The sequence below is a fragment of the Acipenser ruthenus genome, chromosome 25 (genome assembly GCF_902713425.1).
Source record: "Acipenser ruthenus chromosome 25, fAciRut3.2 maternal haplotype, whole genome shotgun sequence".
Lineage (NCBI taxonomy): Eukaryota > Metazoa > Chordata > Actinopteri > Acipenseriformes > Acipenseridae > Acipenser > Acipenser ruthenus.
In genome coordinates, this window is record NC_081213.1 from 3,431,088 (window position 1) to 3,441,937 (window position 10,850).

At 37.4% G+C, this 10,850-nt stretch overlaps 2 protein-coding genes across 2 annotated transcripts in view; one reads left to right on the forward strand and one right to left on the reverse strand.

The window, feature by feature from the left end:
• The window catches only part of LOC117413333 (protein eva-1 homolog B-like), a 28,439-nt gene extending 27,499 nt beyond the window's left edge, over positions 1-940 (reverse strand). The window contains exon 1 of the mRNA XM_058999489.1: positions 765-940. The gene's annotated coding sequence lies outside the window, so the exon portion shown is untranslated. The remainder of the gene's footprint in view (positions 1-764) is intronic.
• Positions 1-10,850, forward strand: part of LOC117413670 (CD2-associated protein-like) — a 66,876-nt gene that overhangs the window by 52,322 nt on the left and 3,704 nt on the right. The gene's annotated exons all lie outside the window — the stretch shown is intronic.

Consider the following 10,850-nt stretch of genomic DNA (forward strand, 5'->3'; position numbering starts at 1 on the left):
TGAACAGAAGGTAGAATTTTCTTTAAATGATTTCTTAGGAGATCATATGCAAGGTGAGGCTTGTAAACCAAGCCTTTGCTTTGAATAGTTTTGCTTTTCTGGTGATTGGATCAGTGCTTATATTAACACCGGGAAGTCGGGTAAAGTTACAGTTTAAATGGAAGGAATTTTATAACTTTTTTTAACTTGTTAATGAAGACATTATGAATGGACAAATATTCAGGGATAACAAGTAGTAACAAGTCACACCTTTCTGGATTATCTTGAAAGGTTGTATCAAGGTATATTGTGACACAAAGGGTGTATGTTGGAGTGTGAAAGCAATACAAAATGTTCAGAACAATAAAACAAATGTAACGGTACACAACTTGCAAGAAACCACTCAGGAATTCAACTTTTCTTTTCCTAGTTTTATATTATTATTTGCCTGATATTAATTGCCTTTGCACTTGATTCAAAATAACGCTCAACATGCTTGTTTATTACTTTTCAATTTAGTGCACATTGGCAGAACTAGAAGTTTACTTTGGAGTTGAGAATGAGGCTCTTTTAAAGATTGAATTAAATCATGAATACAAAGGCCTCAATGCAAATGTTTACTGTTACCAAACATGGTCTATCAATAAAGAGCTATTTACTGTATTAACAATACTAGGTTTGCTCTACTGTATTACCAAACCTAACATGGAACAATCTTCCACTGTGTCCTTAGTAATTCCAGGAATCATGCTCAGCAAAATTTAAAACAGCAAAACTCTGCTTACCTTGATGGTGAGTTCCTTGCTTGTGGTATAGGAAGAAACGTAGGGATTTGAACCACGCCTCCACACCTCTAACCAGTGATTATCTCAGTCACAAGAGACAGGTTACAGTATTATGACCTGAGCCCAGGGCTTCAAGTCTGCTACTTTGAGGTGGTTCTTCCTCTTTTCTGCTCTTCTGACTACACCTGGCTAGACCAGGCTGGAGTGCAGTAAGGCAGGAGCTGGCTGAGTTAATAAATAACACAACAAGTGCAGCACTCTGGGCTTTATTACTTCACATCATGGCTCATTTCACTAGTTTCAAAGCTTTTTTGTTTGTTTGTTTGACCTTTAACTGGTTTAGAGAAGGTCAGCTTGTCATTGCACGCCACACGCCAATCCAGGTAGAAGCTGTAAATTCTGTTTAATCTGGCACTATTTTAACCCAGTCAACACAAACAACCATTTGCTTACCTGCTTTGGGTCTATTTTAAGATCTAAACAGCTTCAGATCTTGATTCCGCTGCTCTAGACAGTATAAACCAGTTTGCAGATCCCAATACCTGTATTATTATTTTTTTTTTTTATTAATTTCAGTAATGATAAGAAAGGATTGAAATATCATCTATGAATTGTGGTATTAAGATGCACCCCCATCTAGATCAATACATTTGACCCCCTGTTACTTTGGTATTTGGTTCTTGTTTTGTAAAATAATTTTTAAAAAGGTGCTTTTCTCCCCTTCAAAGAGGAGTTAATTAAAGACTGTAAATGCTTTGTATCCTGTAATGCTTAGAGCAGTGTAGTGGTCTGGAGAACAGGGGAGGGTATTAGAAGTCAGACAGTTTACAGCTATTTAGATCTGGGATCACTCTGGAAGATGAAGAGGCAACTCAGCCCACCAGGTGGAATAAACATACAGTCAACCTGGTGCCAGAACTGGCTCTGGGATCTGGAAGAGATAGTAGTTTCTGCTCAATGCTTTACAAGGAATTCTTCAGTGACAGATAGGAAATAATGCTGTTGGGTAACCCCAATCCTAACCCAGTCCAAGCACCTTCGAACAGGAACCTTAACTGCAGCCTTACCTCAAATCCAAAACCTGGTATAAAGTTTCTCTCAGCCAATGAAAACTTAATGGAGAAAAATGTCAAACATCCAAAAGGACTGAATGTAAAATTCCTATAATAAATATGTAGATAAAAAAAAGTCCTGGAATAGTACCTGAGGTATGTATGTCATCAATCATAACTTCAACCACTTTAAAGAAAAATAAATAAATAAATAGAAACTAGATAATTAAAAGATAACAATTCCCATACTGACTAGCACACTGCAGATTGCACACGCTCTGTTTTAATTAAAGCAGGAAATGATCCGATCAGAGAGTACTGGCTTGTGAAGGACCTCTCCTATTCCTGGCTTTGCACGAACATCACGGACAGCGGATATAGAGTGTATCGCTTCCTGCAATACTCCTACAAAGCAGCTTCCTCCTGCAGTCCTGATAACAGCACCCAAGCATTGCCATGGACTCCTTTAAAGGATACAACATGGACCCTCCCTCGATGTTCTGATCAGATGTTCAGTATGGTTGATTTACTGTCCGCTGCTCAATCACAGTGCCCCCTCCCTGGTTTGCCAGCTGTTTAGCCGGCATGGCAAATTCCTAGAAGTATATCTTGTGCTTGTGCTGTTGTATGCTGTCGGACATGCTTTTGTGTTTATAAAAACAAGAGAACTGTCAGCAGCTTCCTGTAAATCAACTCTGGTTTATCATGAATCTTTCAACACGATTTCCGGCTTTGAAAAAAAAAAAAAAAGCATCTTTGATAAACCTATGGATTTTATAACTGTGTACAAATGATCAGCGTTTGGATAAAATAATAGAAACCTGTGCCATCAAGTGTGGGTCCACCATTGGCAGTCAGAATGATGCAAAGGTGTTCAAATTGTTCTCCTAGGGATACATGACTATTCCTAAATGATTACCACTTCAAATTCTTTATACATAATGTATGGGCTTTTCTCTATAGCATGATAATGGCACAATGAACCTACTGGAAGTGTACTTGTGTAAAATTACAGTGCTGTTAAATTCTCTGTTTGAATCTCCAGGCTAGAAACGGAGCCCATTAATTAAAATAATAAAATCCATGTGTTTTTTGCATGCTTTAACTCTGGATTGCGTGGTTGGAATGGAATGTTGGTTTGCATATGGTTAGAGGGTTTGGGGCTGAAGTTACCAAATAGATCTGGAAAGGTCAGGGCTAATTATACAAGCATAGCAGCAATGTGACCAAGCGCTCTGTTTACTCACATCATTAAGGATGGCAAACTCTTTCTGTTGCTGAACGCTTGAAGGTTCAAATGCAGTACAAAGAAGAGATGCTGTTGTCAATGACCGTGTGACGCAGGAAGGTTTTAGGCTGAACCAATGTTTTGGTTTATAGTCACAGAAACAATGATACAGTCACTGTAGTCAGTGTCTGGGTTCAGAAATGTGCCCAAGTTGACCCAGCTAAACACCAGGATTGTAGATTATCTCCGGAGGGCTTTCAACTCCCCCCTGTGGGACAGGCCCCACCCTGCAGTTTGAGTTTTGTTCTGACTAATTTGGATTGAGATTGAACTCCGTGCCCAGCACTGTTGTGTTTCCCGTTACTGTGGCTGCTTTGTGGAGTGTAAAATAACATTTGGAGAAGGTGGTCAGTATTTTCAGGATCTCACCACACTGCCAACCAAGAGCCAGTCATTCATTACCTGTTATTTCAAACAACACAATGATCATGTTTATGTTTTTTCTTTCAGTAGGGAACACTGTGGATGCTGTGTTGTACAAATAGTATCCAAAGTTGTTTTCATTTTTAATATTTTTAACGCAGACCCATACAGTCTCTACACATATTTTCTATCTCAGTGAAAGGAAAGTAAAGTGTTCCAAGATATATAATAATAGTTTTCAGACATGTTGATGTCTACGGGGTCAGTTCCTTAGTATGTGTCTAAAAAGAGGTTTCAAATCAATGGCAAAATTCTACCCAATATGCCTTCTCGGGACGCTAAAACATCCTGGTTTTTAATCTTATGCTTCCACAATTTAGCTTTATAATTTGATCAACATAATTTGTTAAAAAGGAACATGGAATTAATATTGGTAATTAAATCCACATTCAATTAACAGGGCTGAATTCAAAATGAATTACTTCTGAACTTGGAGGAAGTGCATAATACATTTAGGTGTTATTCCTGTGGCATTCAGTCAGAATTCATTATGAATATGCAGCCATTACTTTAGTGTTACCAGTGCATTAGTACAGTGTATACTAAAGTAAACACCATCCTTACTAATGATTCACAAGGGCTTATATAAACCCCCTTTTCTGCTGGCGAGACTGTCCTTGAAAAATCCAGTGTTCCTCAGCCAATAACCACACAATGTTAACCTTAAGAAATACAAATTTTCTTCTTAAATTCTTTCTTTTGGACTTGGAATGGCAACAGTGCCGGCTTCCAAACTTCTTTAACTGTTTAAGAACTATTTCAGAAAAAAAAAACCTTAAATCAATCCGATACTGACAACTTACTTTAAGGTAACATTTACAATTAATTGCATGCATTCAACTACATATAAACAAATATATTGCTTCTGAAAAAGTTTGTTAATGTAAATGTCGTAGTGCTGGATACGAGGGATGCAGAGATGCTGATACATGCATTCATAACCACTTGTCTTGATTATTGCAATTCCTTGTTTGTTGGTATACCTGTCACTAAACTCAGAAGGCTGCAGCTTGTCCAGAACACAGCCGCCAGACTGCTTTCTCACACTCGTCTTCCTCAGCATATTACTCCAGTGTTCAGGTCCTTACGTTGGTTACCAGTGAGTTACCAAATTGATTTTAAAGTTGCTGTAATATCTTATAAGGTCCTTCATGTATTTGTGCCAATCCCATCTCCAAGAACTACCAACTGTATATTCCTATTCATTCTTTGAGATCACTCTTGAAAAAAAAAGTACTTTAAAATCAACTGGAGCCAGAGCTTGTTGCTGTTGTGCTCCTCGATGGTGGAACTCTATTTTAGTTAGCATTTGTCAGATTGAAACATCTGATTTTTTTATGTCTAAATTGAAGACATACTTTTTTAATGTGCTTTTATATAATATAGTATTTTGGATTGTATATAATCAAAGGGTCCACTGATAATACTGTAGACAGATTAATGTAATATAATCCCCTTTACTGAACTAACAAAACAAAATACAGTTATTTCTGGTTCACACAGGGAATAGACATCTGTGTGAACCCAGCAGCTTGTCTAGGATAACTCGTTTGTTCACTTATTAGACCAACAAAAGGTATCATATTCCCCATTTGCCTTGTTGATTTTTCAAGGACCAATATGGTTACACACAATTACCCTGTAATATCTGAAAAGCCTTGGCTGTCAGATTATCCATGTCTCTTTCAGCACAGCAAGCTTTAGGAAACATAACACAACTGAAAGCACTGTCACAGTCTGGAAAAAAAAATAAAAATCCTTTGCCCTTTAATTGCAACAAGGTCGTTATTATTGTGCAGTTATTCTTTGTTAAGTTTATTTAAAGGGGAGTTTAACTTCACACGGGAGCACATTACTGATTTTAAGTTTTATAATAAGCAGTGTCAATATTTCAGATTTGTATCAATGCTGTAGATAAATGTTTGCTCTGAAGCCAGTATGTAGCTGTCATTTTAATGATGCCCATTGCGTGTGCAGCGATGTGGGTGTCTTTGAGTTGTTACCCACATACAGGATATGTACAACGCAGACTCTGCGGCTGAACCAGAAATTAATTCCATCGTTTACAACTTTTCAACCAAAGATGAGGGACTCAATAGTATTATATTTCATATAGCTTTAAAATAATATGAAGAAAAACATGTGTTGAAATGCCAGCAATAGACTTTGTTCCACTGTGCATCTTTATTTTTTCTAATTCTAGTTCTGAAATTAGTTAGAAACGTTGGAGCACACAGGAGTAATCATGTTAGCATGCTGGCTTGTTTAATTCTAGTTTTCAAAGACCCTTACGTGGTAAAGTTTATATCATAGCTGTCATGTTACAGAAAACTGCTCAACAAGTCTTTAAATCTAGTTACTTTCCATGTCTAAATATTTTAGTGTTATTTTACCACAGAAACAAGGAGGTTGGTTCAACAAGCTGACACAAACTTTGCTACTTTGAATTAAAGAAAAAAAAAAGCATGCAGTTTATCCTGAAAGGGGTATAGTTTCATATAGGGAATATCAAGAATTACTCAGAACAATTTAGCTGTTGCTTTCTGAAAATGTAGTTTCTTGCTAGTTATGTACCTTTACCAAAAATTGAATGCTTGCTACATTATGTAGCACAATCAGACCTCATCCAAGACCCAACATACCAGATATATTACCAGCAAGCATCCTTCATAATGGATTTATACTCCCTCTCATGATTTCTTTTAAAGTAAATAGCTAATTCTGCATAGTGCCCTGATACAAAAATGCTTGGAAAACGTGAATATAGTTGAGATTATGGGATAGCTATTTGAGTGAAATACAATACTGTACACTCACAATTACCTTCCATTCCTCCCAATCCTGTTTTAGCCCTTCATTTCTTATAAAGTTCTTAGAAACAACGCTATTTCCAATAGCTAGGGCCAATGAAGAAATATCTTCTCTGAGCTGTTAATGAGTCTAGCTTGCAAGGAATGTTTCCAGGCTTTCATCCACCAGGAAACCATTAGCATCAGGAGTGCTTTGACTTCATCGCGAGCCTGCTTTTGATCTTTTGCAAAGACAATCCAAACATATCCCGTTACAAATGTTATTTTCAGTTGTGCCTCGCTGTTTTCTAGTTGACATTGAGTTAGAGAGCTAGGGGTGTGATGATGGATCGACCCGTCTGTGCCAAGTGGGATAGTTGAGTGCAAAAGGGCAGAGGGTGAGCATGAACTAGTGATCACGCACACCAGAACCGAGCATCTTAACCAATATGCTCCTCTGCAGGTGTGGTTTTAGAGCTTTTAACCTCATCTCACCGACAGTGGTAAGAATCCATTCCGGCAGTGCGTCAGACATCACCTCCCTTTACACAAGCATATTTAAAATCCAACAAACTGTAGATCTTGGCTGGAGACCCACCAGGACGACTGCATCTGGCTTTAGGCTCCTGTGGGATTGGGGAAAAAATGCTCTGGGGATTTTTTACCTCATCACACTTTAGTGACCCCTGGTGGTCAGTTGTCAGCAAGTCTAGGTAGTGGCTTCCCAAACTCTCCCCCAGAATTCATTAAGTTGGCTACATCTATTGATTAGGCTTGGTGGGTGAGAAGAGGCAACTCGTTGCTCTTCAGCCATCTTGATTGGTATGTGGGTTGTAGCGATGAGGCAACATTCGAATCAAGGATTTCAAATTGGGTAGAAAAACAGGAGTAAAATTGATTAACCGCTGATTTAAAAAAAAATGAGAGAGGGAGAGAACAAACTGAGTTACAAAAATATAAAAAGGGTAGAGTGTTTTTGTTAAGCACTTGAACAATGAATAAACCAAGGGAATCTATCTGAATTAGGCAACTGGACAAAGTTATTACCTATGTTAAACAAATGTCCAGCGGCTTTGCTTTGACATCTCTGACTCGGCTTTCAGACGCTGCCATGGCAACCTTTTTAAGGATAAAGTGGCCAAACAGAATACACTCAAATAAACCGGAACATTCCTGTTGCTTTCAAAGGGCTTCTTGTTTAGTTCTGCCAACATGAACTTCAGCATACATCAGGTCCAGTGTACACACAAGGTTCACGACTTGAAAAAACACATCGGCCACTTGAGTCAGCAAGTTTAAACCTGCTTAAATAACTCAGGCAAGTGACAGCAAAGAGCTATGTTAAAGCCCTGAACCCTGGCACTGTAAACTTGACGTTTTTTTATCTTTATCATCAATCCTGTAAATATTGCTGCCTGTTGGGTTGATCTTCACAGTCATTTCAGGAAAGAGCTTTTAAGAGGTTAGGGAACTTGAATACGGGAATATAAACTATGCAAGTTTCATTCTTCATCATCAATTATTCTACAAAACGCCAAACCTTACGCCACTGGGCTAAGCTATGGGCTGTCACAAGATTTACAACAGATTTCTCCTAAAACTGTGCTGAGGGCCTACGTACAAAAAAGTGACAGATGCAAAAGCTTTGATTGTCATCTCATATATTCAGCCATTCATGTCAAAATGACCTTAAAGACAGATACGCAGGGCATATTTAGGAAACCCTTTACTGTATTTTAAACTGATCTAAATGTCAAGAGATGATGTGTTAGATAGATAATGGAATTAGATAAAGAAAACAATGAGGTCTCTTATTAATCCAGTTTTATTATTACTGTGGTAATAATAAAGTATTACCGGGCAGCTCCCTGTTTCAGCTGCTGCAGATTATAACAAGCTTGATTTATAACAAGCCAGCTCTTTGTGTGCCTCGGTAAGTTATGCAACAGCGAATTTCTTAAAACAAAAAAACTTTAGAATATTACTCGAAAAATTCAGAAATAAACCGGTGCTGACTTACCTGTTGCAGTTTTAAAGTAAGGAAAGATTTTTGGAGCTTTTTTTTTTTTTTTTCCTGCAGCTTCCAAGAAGAATTCAGGAACTCGTTTTACTTTCTTCTCCCAGACACTTATTTTTTTTCCCCCTCACAACTTGAGCATTCTGTAAAACCTGTGGCAATTTGTCAAAAAAACACTTACAGATGGAAAACTTCATCATCCCTGCAGTTCTGAGGGCCAAGTGACCTCAGACAACCTGGAGCTGAAGGCTAGCTTCATTTACACTCCAATAGATTGGAGCTGAAGCACATGCAGAGTTGAAATGCACCTCCTGGACCCTCAAGCTGTGAAGCAGTACCATTGGGATGTGTTTTCTGACCCTCTTAAGTACACTCATTCACATAAGGTGCATTGTGGTCAATGTTTTATTCAGCTGTTAGAGCTAAATAGCTGTAGTCAACAAAACAAGATATAAAGCTCCAGTACAGCTTGGAAATATTCAATGTCTTGCATTTATAAGTATTACAAAAACTCTGGGCTATACTATAATTGATTGTCATTTTCAGGGCTACATTTGGAATTCCAGCTGTGCTATGTTTATAGCAACTTTTAAAAAGTTCCAAATATCAAACAATGGTTTTAAAGATAATTTAACAGTTTCTGTCATCTTACATGGTTGTTGTGTTAAGTAATTTATTTTTTGTGACAATGAAAAGTAAGAGATTACAATTTGAAACTGCACTTGCAGCACTGAATTTGACACTGAACACTGTACAGCGTAGGATCTTGTTAAGTATCTGCCTCCTCTTGCCCTTTAACCTTTTACAAGCTGATATGCTCTTGTAAATCCGTTCAATTCCTGGTAACTTTCTGCAAAAATTCTGAAGAGTGAATGGGTATTTTGGACCAGCTGTTTGGCAGCAGAAAGTCCAAATTGACAAAGAGAAGAGTATTGTAATGATTACTGTCTTCATCCAATAATGACATGTACAGACTGTCCCTGAGGGGTGGGCTGGTTCTGTTTGTTGCAGTTGGTTTTGGTCATATTAAGATTAATACTCAGAAACAAGTTAATCGTTTTTAGTCCAATATAAATCTGCCACCCCCCCCCCCTGGGAGGAGAGTGGAAGGTGGGGATGTTGCTGCCTGAGAGGAGGAAGGCTGAAAACTTTTAAAGATTCAATAGAATGAAGACACCTTGTCCCATTTTGTAAAACTGAGTCTTTAAAAAAGGACAATCTTTGAAAATGAAAGGAAAACACATGCAGCTAACCTGGGAATCAGAGTCCCATGCTCTACCAACTGAGCTAGCCAGCCAGCCAGCCAGCCAGCTGGCTCACCTGCTCCGTGAATACATTATTACATTTTGTTATGTGGATCTAGGGCTAAGTTGTGAATCTCAAACAAAGTTTAATTTTTGAATTATGCAAACACAGCACTGTGGTGAATGCTTTGTGAAAACAGGACTTAGTGAGGTTAAAAGTTTGCCGGTTTGCACCCAGCCAAATATTGTTTAGTATTGATCAATTACTGCTTTAAAATATTTATAATTGTATTTGTTGATATCAAACTATGGCAGATGTGTTGTCATTATTGCATAGCTCTACTGTGCTGATTGAAAAGATTTAGGCAAGCATTAAAAACTGTATTTGCAAATGACACTAGGAAAATATATATATATATATATATAAAACATGTTTTTATTATTGAGCAAACAGACCATTATTCCCCCCATCTGATTTAAAGCATGCTGGAAAAAAATACAGCACACCAGTATTGAGATGGTGTATAATTTATCCTGACACAACTATGGTTAAATAATCAGGACTGAATTGAAAGCCAGACTGCAGACGCACAGCTGGTTTACTCATCCTTACTAAACACCCGTAATATACATTGAGCTTCAAATTCCTCCAACCGAGCAGCACATACAAATTAATGACTTTCAGCCAGGATCAAAATGATTCACAGCTTGGATGCACACTGTTAATAAATAGCATGCTTGAACAGAAAGTAAACTTTCTAGTATATATATAATATACATTTTATTCCGAATATAGTGCAAAACTGTAAGACATTTACAATAACCTTGTAATTTGTGATTAACTGCTTACAGCTACTGAGGAATATGATCAAAACATGTGCCGCCCTCTGCTGTCAAATGCAAAACTGCATGCTGCTTTTCAGTTTCATTATAACATGCAGCTCCATCTGCTGTATTCAGAAGGAAATGCAAATTATTATTAGTTAATTTTTAAATTAAAGCTTTTTTTCACTTTTTACTATTAACTCTGTGTATATTGTTTAAGCGTGTGCATGTATTACTGGATTCTCCAAATTACAGCCCTCAATACAATACAAACAGGCAAGGGTTTGCCTTAAATATTGTGAATATACTAGAATTTTCTGTTTTAAATGACCAACTGTTTTCACATGAAATGATAACTACATGGATCTTGTGTAAAATATCTTTGAACCATACCTTAAGAGCTTACTGCTCATGTTTTTCTAAAAAAAAATACAAAAAACTATCCCTA